Here is an 11,597-nt window from a genome sequence, read left to right as displayed (position 1 = left end):
CTCCCTTTATTCCCTTTTTATCAATAAATAAACAGTAATGAATTGTAAAGCAGTACTTTCTTTATTGGTGATCCTTCACAGAGGGGGGAAATGGAAGAAAATAGAATGTTCCGCTTGCATTTTGTGGGGCCAGGGATACGGAGCCCATTTTGGCTGTGCACACATGAAAGAATCACACATCGCCGCCACTTAAAGGGGTCGTCACCTCTTTCTGCTTGCATCAACCGGTGAGGAGTGCAGCACATACTGCATCCTGCTCAACCTCTTCCTAGACCACTTTGGGGTGGGGACTAGGAAAGAATGCGTAAGCTCAGAGTTTTGCAGGGACTGAAGAGGGAGTCTGTCTTGCCACTGATCTTCCTGAAGCTTAACCAGACACCTCAACATGTCTGACTGATCACTCATTATACGCAACATCTCTTCTTGTGTTGAATGCTCATACTCCTGTGCTGCCTTCCTGTTGTCCAGGTCCATGTTCAGTTTGTCAGATAATGAAATCCTCCACGCTCTTAGCTCTGTGACAGCAGTTGTGGAAGCGTTCGTTAGCTCATTAAACATGTCATCCTAGGCTTTTTTTCCCCCCCCCCGCTTTCTTATCTGCGACAGGTGCTCTGCAGGAGTATGAGACGGTGGTGTGTTGAAGGCCATGTTTTCCACTGTGAGGGAAGCAAAGCACCAGGTAGTCATTGTTAACTCATAGCATGGACAAAAAGCAAGGTTACAATGTAAAAATAAGTACCCTGAACATTCCCAAGGGAAGGCTACAACCGCATACCATTGTCTGACTATTGCAGAGGTCTGAGTGCCGTTCCAACCATGGTAACTAAGGGGTGAGTGCATCGGTGTTAGGGAAATCCCCAGTGCCCATGCTCTGTAGAAAGTAGAAAGGGTGAGGGGTGGGTACAGATTAACCGTCTCTGGAGGAAAAAAATGGGAACCTATTTGCGGATGCCCAAGGGCCATAGCAACAACATCCTACTTAGGGACTTGCGGTGTGCTGAACCAAGAAACCATCCTCGGCTGTGCAATAACACACTTCAAAAAAAATGTAAATGTGCACCATCTTCCCTAGGTAACCATGAGTGATATCAGTCTGCTGAGGGTTGAGAGGCAGAAAAGGAGGATTTGCTGCAAGCATCTGGCTACAGCCCGGCCCTTAAGCGGCCATGCTGTGTTCTGTGATGCCTGCACAATTAATAATAGAGTGGCAGGGGAAGTGTCCTATCACGGTGGAAGAAATAAGGCTACCCTCCCAAGAAATCTTCTCCAAAGGATTGCAGAGTACCTACATGAAAGATTCCTGGAGATATGCATGGAGGATTCTCAGACCATGCCTGTGCACATAAATAAACTTTTCTAGGGTGAACCCAATGCTTAAGCATACCAAGTACGAGGAAACACAGACCCACCACCACACACACCACTTTTTTCCCCCACTGGTACAAGATTCTGGACAGGGGATATAACCAAAGCCATGCAATTTGCAGTACATACTCACCAGATGTGCCTTCCCTGGCATCCAGTCAGTCACAGTTTCCTGCGTCTGGGTGGGCTGCTCCTGTGTTGCAAACAGCTCCTGGCTTTCAGGGAGAAGGGATACCACACTCGCCTGCCTCCTCATCCATGGACTCATCTTCATTCATCCTGGACTCGGATTCCCCCAAGGTATCAACGCTGTGTGGTGACATAATGGTGGGGTCTCTGCTGAGAATTGCATGCAGCTGCTCATAAAAGCAGCATGTTTTGGGTTAGGAGCCAGAATAGCTGTTAGCTTCCCCAGTTGTCAGATTAGCCTGCCTCAGCTCTTTGATTTTAACATAGCACTGCTGCACGTCCCTGTTGTGCCCCTTCTCCAACATACTGCAAGATATCTTCTCATAGATATCCATATTTCTTTTGCTTGCTCAGAGCTGAGCCAGAACAGACTCTTTGCCACACAGACTGATGAGATCCAAGACCTCAGATCAACTGCAGGCTGGAGCGAGTTTGGGGCATGCAGTCGACATGATCAGCTGTGCTGGCAAGCTCTCTCTATGCTGACCAAACAGGAAATGGGAATTCAAAATTTCCTGGGGCTTGCAGGGAGGACCTATTTCTTGTTTACGTGGCCACAGTGCAGCAGACTGCGAATGTGTAGAGTGGTCACAACAGAGCATTAGGGGATACCTCCCGGAGGCCAATGATGTTGATTTACGTTGAGCTCTGCCTACGCCGACGCTCATTCGACCCACAAAACTCAACTTCAGTGCTATGCTACTTGTCAAGATGCTTTTATTAAGTCGAATTTTGCCACGATTTAGGTGGGTGGGACTGACATGCCAGGGGAGATGCATACTTTAGGTGGTGAACATAAGCCATGTTACGTCGACCGCCATTGTTAGTGTAGACCAGGACTGAGTGACCAAGGGCCTACACAGTACAAAAAGATGATGCAATTGTAGTGTAATTGCCACTGATTCTGCAGTGGGGTAAAAACTTTCAGCTAAAGAGGGCATAAGGGAGAAAACAAAGCTAAAAAGGTATAAAAAAATATGGAAGAGGACATAATCATAGAGCATCCCTGACAGGTGTTTGTCTAACCTGTTCTTAAAAATCTCCAATGATGGAGATTTCACAACCTCTCTAAGCAATTTATTCCAGTGCTTAATTACTCTGACAGTTAGGGAGTTTTTCCTAAAATCCAATCTAAACTGCCCTTTCTGCAAGTTAAGCCTATTTCTTCTTATCCTATCCTTAGAAGTTAGAGAACAATTTTTCTCCCTCCTCCTTATAACAACCTTTTACGTACTTGAAAACTGTTACGTCCCTTCTCAGTCTTCTCTTCTCCAGACTAACCAAACCCAGTTTTTTCAATCTTCCCTCATAGGTCATGTTTTCTAGATCATTTTTTGTTAATCATTTTTGTTGCTCTTCTCTGGACCTTCTCCAATTTGTCCAACTCTTTCCTGAAATGTGGCACCCAGAACTGCACACAATACTCCAGTTGAGGCCTAATCAGCACAGAGTAGAGTGGAAGAATTACTTCTCATGCCTTGCTTACAACACTCCTGCTAATATCCCAGAATGATGTTTGCTTTTTTTGCAACATTGCTACACTATTGACTCATTTATCTTTGTGATCCATTATGACCCCCAGATCCCTTTCCTCGGTACTCCTTCCTAGACAGTCATTTTCCATTTTGTATGTGTGCAACTGATTGTTCCTTCTCAAGTGGAGTACTTTGCAGTTTTCTTTATTGAATTTCATCCTATATCTTCCAAGTTTCCAAAAGCCTCAACCATCTCCAACCCAGCTGCCAAAACTCCAAGCTCCCCTATCAAAAATAACTTCTGCAATTGATACAAATCTATGACAATAAAACTAAAAGGATGGAGATGGTATAAAATAAATGAAATTTAAGATTAAAATAAAGTATACAGTTGACATTCTATGTATTCTATATTCACATTGGATGCTTACATTCAAGTTTATGCTGCAGAGAAGACAACGTGGCTTTTTGTAGAACATGTCTGTTTTAACAGGAATAGTTTCTAATCTAATACATCCTCAATGGAATTTTTGGTCTGTTCTTGTATGGTGAGGTCATTTGTAGCACAATATGGCACCTCTGGGAAAAATAATACACCATATGAGATCTGACAGTCATTTCTGCCTCTTCTCAATTTCATTAATCATTGATGGATACTGGAAGGATTTGCCATTTTCTGATAAGCAGGAACATATTAGCCAAAATACATTGCTGTTTACAGAGCACTGGAAACCAGCCCCACACAGGGAAACAGAGAGTCATTCCCAGAAGACACTTTTATTGTAAACCTGTCAAGTTGTCTTATGCTGCAGTAGCAACAACAATGGAAGCAGATACACTACAACAAAAGAAGATGTAGTAATGATAAAAGACCATCATGAGTCTCTAGAAAGTCATACAAGCAGGAAGCTTTAGGAGAATAATTTCTCTTCTGCACATACACTACTACCTTGCATTTCTCCTTATGATCATGACACATAAAAGGTTGAGATACTAGTTGTCTCCATTACAAGGCTAGCCACATTTCTATGCCCTTCTAGTTTCTCTGAATGCACCTCCTCAGGTGTTAGGCCTCGTGCCTTTACCAATTCTGGGTGGAATTCCACAATTCTCCCATTCTTAGACCAGGCCGTGGAGCTACAGTACTCTGTCTCAGCCATGTTTACCAAGCAGGGCTGATGCACATGCATTCATGAATAAATATCCTCTCTTTATCATAAAAAAGTGCCCGTTTTAGATATATTAATGCGATGGATTTGGAGCTTCTCTGTAATTATTGAATAAATGAATACTTTATGTTGACCTGGATAACAGGATGTTCGCAGCATGAATATATTGGATTAATTTACTGGAGAGCTGTTTGGGAAAACAAGCAGGAAGGAAAATGAATGGGTAAACTACCCATCAGCAAACATTTAAGAATTGTTAAGAGACAGTGTCAGAATAGGAAAAGGCTATAATGTCACCAAATATATCACCAAGATTACAAAACTAAATTTACATATATTCTCTAACTAAAATCTTTGTTTAAAAAGAATTAGTTAAAAATGCTTAAATGCAATCCAACTAACACCCAAAACATTATTACAGTTTCATTACAAAAAGTCTACACATTTAAAATTCAAATGTTAAAAATCTGTAAATGAGCAATTAAGAATCCTGCCACCTCCTAGTAGGTATATAATCCTTTGTCACATAATATCACTCCATCTGATTTACACTAGCCAACCAACATTAACTTTGTGCCTTTGTCTGTTCTGTTAAGGAAATATGCTGTTGAATGTATATTGTTCATTTTATATATTATTAAATGTACTCAAAATGTACCAAATACTCAAAATGTATATAGTCCCAGGGAATATTAAGCTATATAGGAGTTGTATATATTCTCATAGTATAAATATTCACTCAGCCAACACATTAAATACAAGTCTCTCCTCTTCCGCTGACTGCTGTTAATATTTCTCTGCACTTTACAACGGTTATTACTGAGAAAGGCTCATCTCTCCCTATGATGCAGACAACTATCATTCCCCTCATTTTATAGGAAAGAGAACTTCTGCCAGAGCAGGGAATAAAATCCACATCGCTAATATGGCACACGCAGCAGCTCTTTGACCTGTCCTGTGCCTGTCCCGGGAGACAGAGAGACCTTCCTCTTCCCTTCACCCTCCACAAGGCCAGACTCTGGCTTTCCATTGCCTTCTGACTCCAGTGAGCCTCTAGTTAACTTGTTCTCTGACTAATTTAGTATGAAGTACGTGCATTCATTAAAACGTCTCTATATCTTTGTAATTCCCCCTTCCCAGTCACTCCAAATATATCTCAGTAAGGCCAACAAAAGAAAACAAATTTTGTGCTTTTAGCCAAGCTATTTTGGAGAGATCAGCAAACACAAAAAAAAAATTCTGAAGAGTCAATAACAAGGACATTTTTTGACACCATAGCTGAGTTTTTTTCAAAGGTACATAGGACATTTAAATGGGAATAGTTTTTCTAAGTTTCCTAGGCAGCTTTGAAATCAATGGCTATTAGCCAGGATAGACAGGGAGTGCTGTTTGCCAGAGGCTGGGAATGGCGACAGGATGGATCACTTGATGATTACCTGTACCATTCATTCCCTCTGAAGCACCTGGCATTGGCCACTGTTGGAAGACAGGATATTGGGCTAGATGGACTATTGGTCTGGCCCAGTGTGGCCGTTCTTACATTCTTAGGTTAAATCCTTCTAGGTGTAAGTGTTTTTAACGGTGTCATAAACCAGAAGAATGTGAAAATCCAGCGTTTGAGCCATGACCAGTTATGTTTCAAACACTTCAGGTGTGCAATAAAAAGAAATATCTTGACTTGGTCAGTTCAAACTAATTCTGTTGCATTAAATAAATATGCCAAAGGGGGTGCAACTAAAAAGAGTAGCATAAATAACTGAGGCATTTTTAAGACATCACAAAACAAGATTGATTAAAATAAATTTTAAAAGTAGAAAAATTAAGTGAACTCTAATTTTTAAAGTGGAAACTTGATTTTTAGTGAATTTCAGGGAAACTCCAAAAGAAAATTAGTTGCCCTCTAAGGCACTGTTAGTGAACACTGAGCTAAAGATTGAGTAGGGAAAGCAAATTGTGTTGGTAATTTTGCATTTCATTTTATTATAAGATAGACTTTAAAAATTGCCCTTTTTTGGGTAAAGAACAGGATTAGGAAGGAGGTGATTTGATTAAGGACCTGAAGACCACCACCCTCTGCACAACTAGTAGAAACCAAACAAAACAGATCATCCCTTGGAATTGACAGAAAATATGCAAAATAGCTAGATAAACTCTGATTTAACAAAGCAAAGCAGATGCACTCAAGACTTATCTGAGATAACTTTGCCAACACTCCCAAAATCTCATCCATCCTCCCTGTTGAAGGAAAAGGCCCAGGTAGAGACCGTCGCATTGCGGAAGTAAATGCATGGTTACGCAGGTGGTGTCGGAGAGAGGGCTTTGGATTTTTCTATAATGGGATGTTGTTCCAGGAAGAAGGATTACTAGGAAGAGACGGGATTCACCTAACGAAGAAAGGAAAGAGTATCTTTGCAGATAGGCTGGCTAACCTAGTGAGGAGGGCTTTAAACTAGGTTCGATGCGGGATGGAGACCTAAGCCCAAAGGTAAGTGGGGAAGTGGGACATCACAAGGAAGCTGAAGGAGGTGGGTGCAACAGGGGAGGCCTCCTGAATTGCACTGAGAAAGTAGGGCAATCGGCCAGTTATCTCAAGTGCCTATACACAAATGCAAGAAGCCTGGGAAACAAGCAGGAGGAATTGGAAGACCTGGCACAGTCAAGAAACTATGACATGATTGAAATAACTGAGACTTGGTGGAATAACTCACATGACTGGTGCACTGTCATGGATGGGTATAAACTGTTCAGGAAGGACAGGCAAGGGCGAAAGGGTTGAGGAGTTGCACTGTATGTAAGAGAGCACTATGATTGCTCTGAGTTCCAGTATGAAACTGGAGATAAGCCAGTTGAGAGTCTCTGGGTTAAGCTTAGAAGCAAGAACAATAAGGGTGATGTCGTGGTGGGTATCTGTTATAGACCACCAGACCAGGAGGACGAGGTAGATGAGGCTTTCTTCGGTCAACTAGGGAAAGTTTCCAGTTCACAGGACCTGATTCTCATGCGGGACTTCAATCACCCTGACATCTGCTGGAAGAGCAATACAGCAGAGCACAAACAATCCAGGAAGTTTTTGGAAAGTGTTGTGGACAACTTCCTGATGCAACAAACTAGGGGCCGTGCTCCTCTTGACCTGCTGCTCACAAACGGGGAAGATTTGGTAGGGGAAGTAGAAGTGGGTGGCAACCTAGGCTGCAGTGACCATGAGATGGTCGAGTTTGGGATCCTGACAAAAAGAAGAAAGGAGAACAGCAGGATACGGACCATGGACTTCAAAAAAGCAGACTTTGACTCCCTGAAGGAGCTGATGTGCAGGATCCCTTGAGAGGCTAACATGAGGGGGAAAGGAATCCAAGAGAGCTGGCTGTATTTTAAAGAAATCTTATTGAGGGCACAGGAACAAACCATCCCGATGTGCAGAAAGAATAGCAAATATGGTAGGCATCCAACTTGGCTTAACAAAGAAATCTTTGGTGAACTTAAACACAAAAAAGAAGCTTACAAGAAGTGAAAGCTTGGTCAGATGACTATGGAGGATTATAAAAATACTGCTTGAACGTGCAGGAATGAAATCAGGAAGGCCAAAGCACAATTGGAGTTGCAGCTAGCAAGGGACGTGAAGGGGAAAAAGAAGGGTTTCTACAGATATGTTACCAACAAGAGGAAGATTAGGGAAAGTGTGGGCCCCTGACAGAATGGGGGAGGCAACCTAGTGACAGAGGATGTGGAGAAAGCTGAGGTACTCAATGCCTTTTTTGCCTCTGTCTTCACAGACAAGGTCAGCTCCCAGACTGCTTCACTGGGCAGCACAGAATGGGAAGGAGGTGAACAGCCCACAGTGCTAAAGGAACAGGTCCTAGACTATTTAGAAAGATTGGACATACACAAGTCCATGGGGCCGGATGCAATGCACCCGAGGGTGCTGAGGGAGTTGGCTGAGGTGATTTCAGAACCATTGGCTATTATCTTTGAAAGCTCGTGGCAATTGGGGGAGGTCCCTGATGACTGGAAAAAAGCAAATATAGTGCCCATCTTCAAGAAAGGGAGGAAAGAGAATCCAGGGAACTACAGACCGGTCAGCCTCAACTCAATCACTGGAAAAATCATAGAGCAGGTCCTCAAGGAATCCATTTTAAGGCACTTGGAAGAGAGGAAGGTGATCAGGAACAGTCAACACGGATTCACCAAGGGAAAGTCATGCCTGCCCAACCTGATTGCTTTCTATGAAGAGGTGACTAGCTCCATGGATGTGGGGAAAGCGGTGGACGTGATATACCTTGACTTTAGCAAAGCTTTTGATACGGTCTCTCACAGTATTCTTATCAGCAAGTTAAAGAAGTATGGGTTGGATGAATGGACTATAAAATGGATAGAGAACTGGCTAGAGCATAGGGCTCAACGAGTAGTGATCAGTGGCTCCATGTCTAGCTGGCAGCCGGTCACAAGCGGAGTGCCCCAGGGGTCGGTCCTGGGGCCGGTTTTGTTCAACTTCTTCATCAATGATCTGGAGGATGGGGTAGATTGCACCCTCATCAAGTTTGCAGATGACACTAAGCTAGAGGGAGTGGTAGATACCCTGGAAGGTAGGGTTAGGATACAGAAGGACCTAAACAAACTGGAGGATTGGGCCAAAAGAAATCTGATGAGGTTCAGCAAGGACAAGTGCAGAGTCCTGCACCTAGGACGGAAGAATCCCATGCACAGCTACAGACTGGGGACCGATGAGCTAAGCAGCACTTCTGCAGAAAAGGACCTGGGGGTAACAGTGGATAAGAAGCTGGATATGAGTCAGCAGTGTGCCCTGGTTGCCAAGAAGGCTAATAGCATATTGGGCTGCATTAGTAAGAGCATTGCCAGCAGATCACGGGAAGTGATCATTCCCCCTCTATTCAGCATTGGTGAGGCTGCATTTGGAGTATTGTGTCCAGTTTTGGGCCCCCCACTACAAAGTTGTGAGAAGTTGGAGAAGTTGGAGAGAGTCCAGCAGAGGGCAACAAAAATTATTAGGGGGCTGGAGCACATGACTTATGAGGAGAAGCTGAGGGAACTAGGCTTGCTTAGCCTGCACAAGAGAAGAAAGAGGTGGGATTTGATAGCAGTCTTTAACTACCTGAAATGGGGTTCCAGGGAGGATGGAGCTAGGCTGTTCTCAGTGGTGGCAGATGACAGAACTAGGAGCAATGGTTTCAAGTTGCAGTGCTGGAGGTCTAGGTAGGAAAAACATTTTCACTAGGAGGGTGGTGAAGCACTGGAAGGGGTTGCCTAGGGAGGTGGTGGAATCTCCATCTTTAGAGGTTTTTAAACTGCAGCTTGACAAAACCCTCGCTGGGAATTTTTAGCTGAGGTTAGTCCTGCTCTGAGCAGGGGGTTGGACTAGATGACCTCCCGAGGTCCCTTCCAACTCTATGATTCTATTATTCTAATTTTTGGATGAAATTTTAGGAACTGAAATATAGGTTAGGTTGGACTGTTCCCTATGGTAAAGCTCCCTGGAGTTTGGAAGGATGTCTAAACTCTAAATTTGAAAGTGACAATATATAATTTTTTTAAAAAACAAACAACTCTGAAAGTGTTTTCCAAATGTATGGAGATATTCTGTCATCTCCTCAACTGAAGTCCACAAAAATGTAAAAATAAGTACCATCCAACCGTGAGTCACTTGCATGAGGAGCCGAAAAACAATTTGGGTTATTTTGCAGTAGCATAGTTACTCATTTAGAAAGAAAATATCTACTGATAACAGCATTTCACCTATTTTGACTTTCCTTGATTATGCTCATTCTAGCTGAAAGTAAACTTTGTTTATGCAGGTGAATTTTACAGAGGATGAAATTCTCCCCAGCATGGGCCCACAGGGAGCACAACTCAGCTAAGCTATGGGCCAGTCATGACCGCACCCCTCTGCCTTGGCCCTCCACACTGCATCCTCACTCATAACCAACTGTGCAGGGTTGGACCACTGGTCCTGTGTGTGGGCTGCGCTAGAGAGGACAAATGTGAGTCTGCAATGCCAGAGACAGAGTGGGCTTCTCTGTGCCCCACCTCCCACCCCTTAACCTCACTGCCCCAGGCCTGCCATGCCCCGCCCCTCACACTCAATCCTGTCATTGCCTGCCCCGCCCCTATAACTCCCCTCGTCTCAGACCCCCACCCTCACTCTCGCCCTCCCTCCCCCCCCACCCACCCCGCCTTCTCCCGCGCGCCTTCCGTGTTGCCCTGGTAACAGGAGAAGCCGCCGGGCCCGTCCTGTAACCGCCGCGGGGTGAGAAGGCGGCAGGCGGGGCGGGACGGGACGAGGCGAGGCGGGGAGCGGGCTGGGGCCGGGGCGCTGCGCGCACGCCCGGAGGGGTAGAGCAGCCGCCCGGCGGGGAACGGCCCCTGTCCGCCTCGGCAGCAGCAGAAGCGGAGAATCGATCTCGAGCGGGCTCGGCAGCAGAGCAGCGCCGCCGCTGCGGGCTGGAGGCGACTCCGTCGGGAGCGTGCCCCGGCCGGAGCCGCCACAGAGCCAGGTACCTGCCCCCCATGCCAGTGTCAGCCTCACCCAGAGCCGGGCCTGCCCCCCCCCCCCCCCGAGCCAGTGTCACCTTCACCCCCACCGGACCCTGCCCCCAGAGCCAGGTACCATCCCCCCATGCCAGTGTCAGCCTCACCCAGACTGGTCCCTGCCCTCACGGAGCCAGGTACGTGTCCCCCCCCCCAATGCCAGTTTCAGTCCCACCCCAACTGGTTCCTGCCTCCACCGAGCCAGGCCTGCCCCCCATGCCAGTGTGAGCCTCACTCTGACTGGTACCTGGTCCCGCAGAGTCGGCGTGCTCCACATTATAGTCATGCTCTCTCTGATCTGCCTCCACCGAGCCAAGGAGCTTGGCTGCTCTGCACCCCGGGGGCACATTCACTCCAACCTGTACATTGCTGCCCAGAGCTGGAATTGCTCTACACCCCGTGTTCACACATCCTTTGATCCTCCTTAACCTTGGTGCTGGGTCAACTCCACATCACACTGTTACTGATTCTCGACTCCGCAAAGGCTGGGCTATTCCAAACCCTATTGTCATGCTGCTGCCACCACAATAAATCTAGGTCGTCTCTGTATTCAGGTTTTGCACCCACTCCAAGTACTACACCAAAAGTCTGGAATTTCTTTCCACATTAGTGTCATGTTCATGATCTTTCCAATTCACCACCACAGAGCCAGGGCTTCTGTGAACGAACCCGAGTGTCCTGTGAATCCAGGGATGCTCTGAACCCTAGTGGCAGAACTTCTCCAACTCATTGCTACAGAGCTAGGACTGCTCCAAGCCCAAATTTCATACTCACTCCAACTATTGCCACCACAGGGCAGGAGTTGCTCTCAGCCTCAGGTTTGTAGCCCCTCTGAGTCTATGTTGCTGCTGCAAACTGG

At 45.5% G+C, this 11,597-nt stretch overlaps 1 long non-coding RNA gene across 1 annotated transcript; it reads right to left on the bottom strand.

Moving 5' to 3' along the window:
- Positions 1 to 523: 523 nt before the first annotated feature.
- LOC137165879 (uncharacterized) lies at positions 524 to 11,110 on the bottom strand. Its single transcript, XR_010923514.1, has 3 exons — positions 10,986 to 11,110; positions 1,499 to 1,674; positions 524 to 656 (listed from the first exon to the last, which is right to left on the bottom strand). It is a non-coding gene; the product is annotated as an uncharacterized lncRNA (long non-coding RNA).
- Positions 11,111 to 11,597: the final 487 nt, after the last annotated feature.

This window comes from Emydura macquarii, unplaced genomic scaffold, assembly GCF_026122565.2.
Source record: "Emydura macquarii macquarii isolate MOO-44397 ecotype Brisbane River unplaced genomic scaffold, CSIRO-AGI_Emac_v2 contig_318, whole genome shotgun sequence".
Taxonomy (NCBI): Eukaryota; Metazoa; Chordata; order Testudines; family Chelidae; genus Emydura; species Emydura macquarii.
Note: the sequence above shows the minus strand (reverse complement) of the source record. Positions and strands in the feature narration are given on the sequence as shown.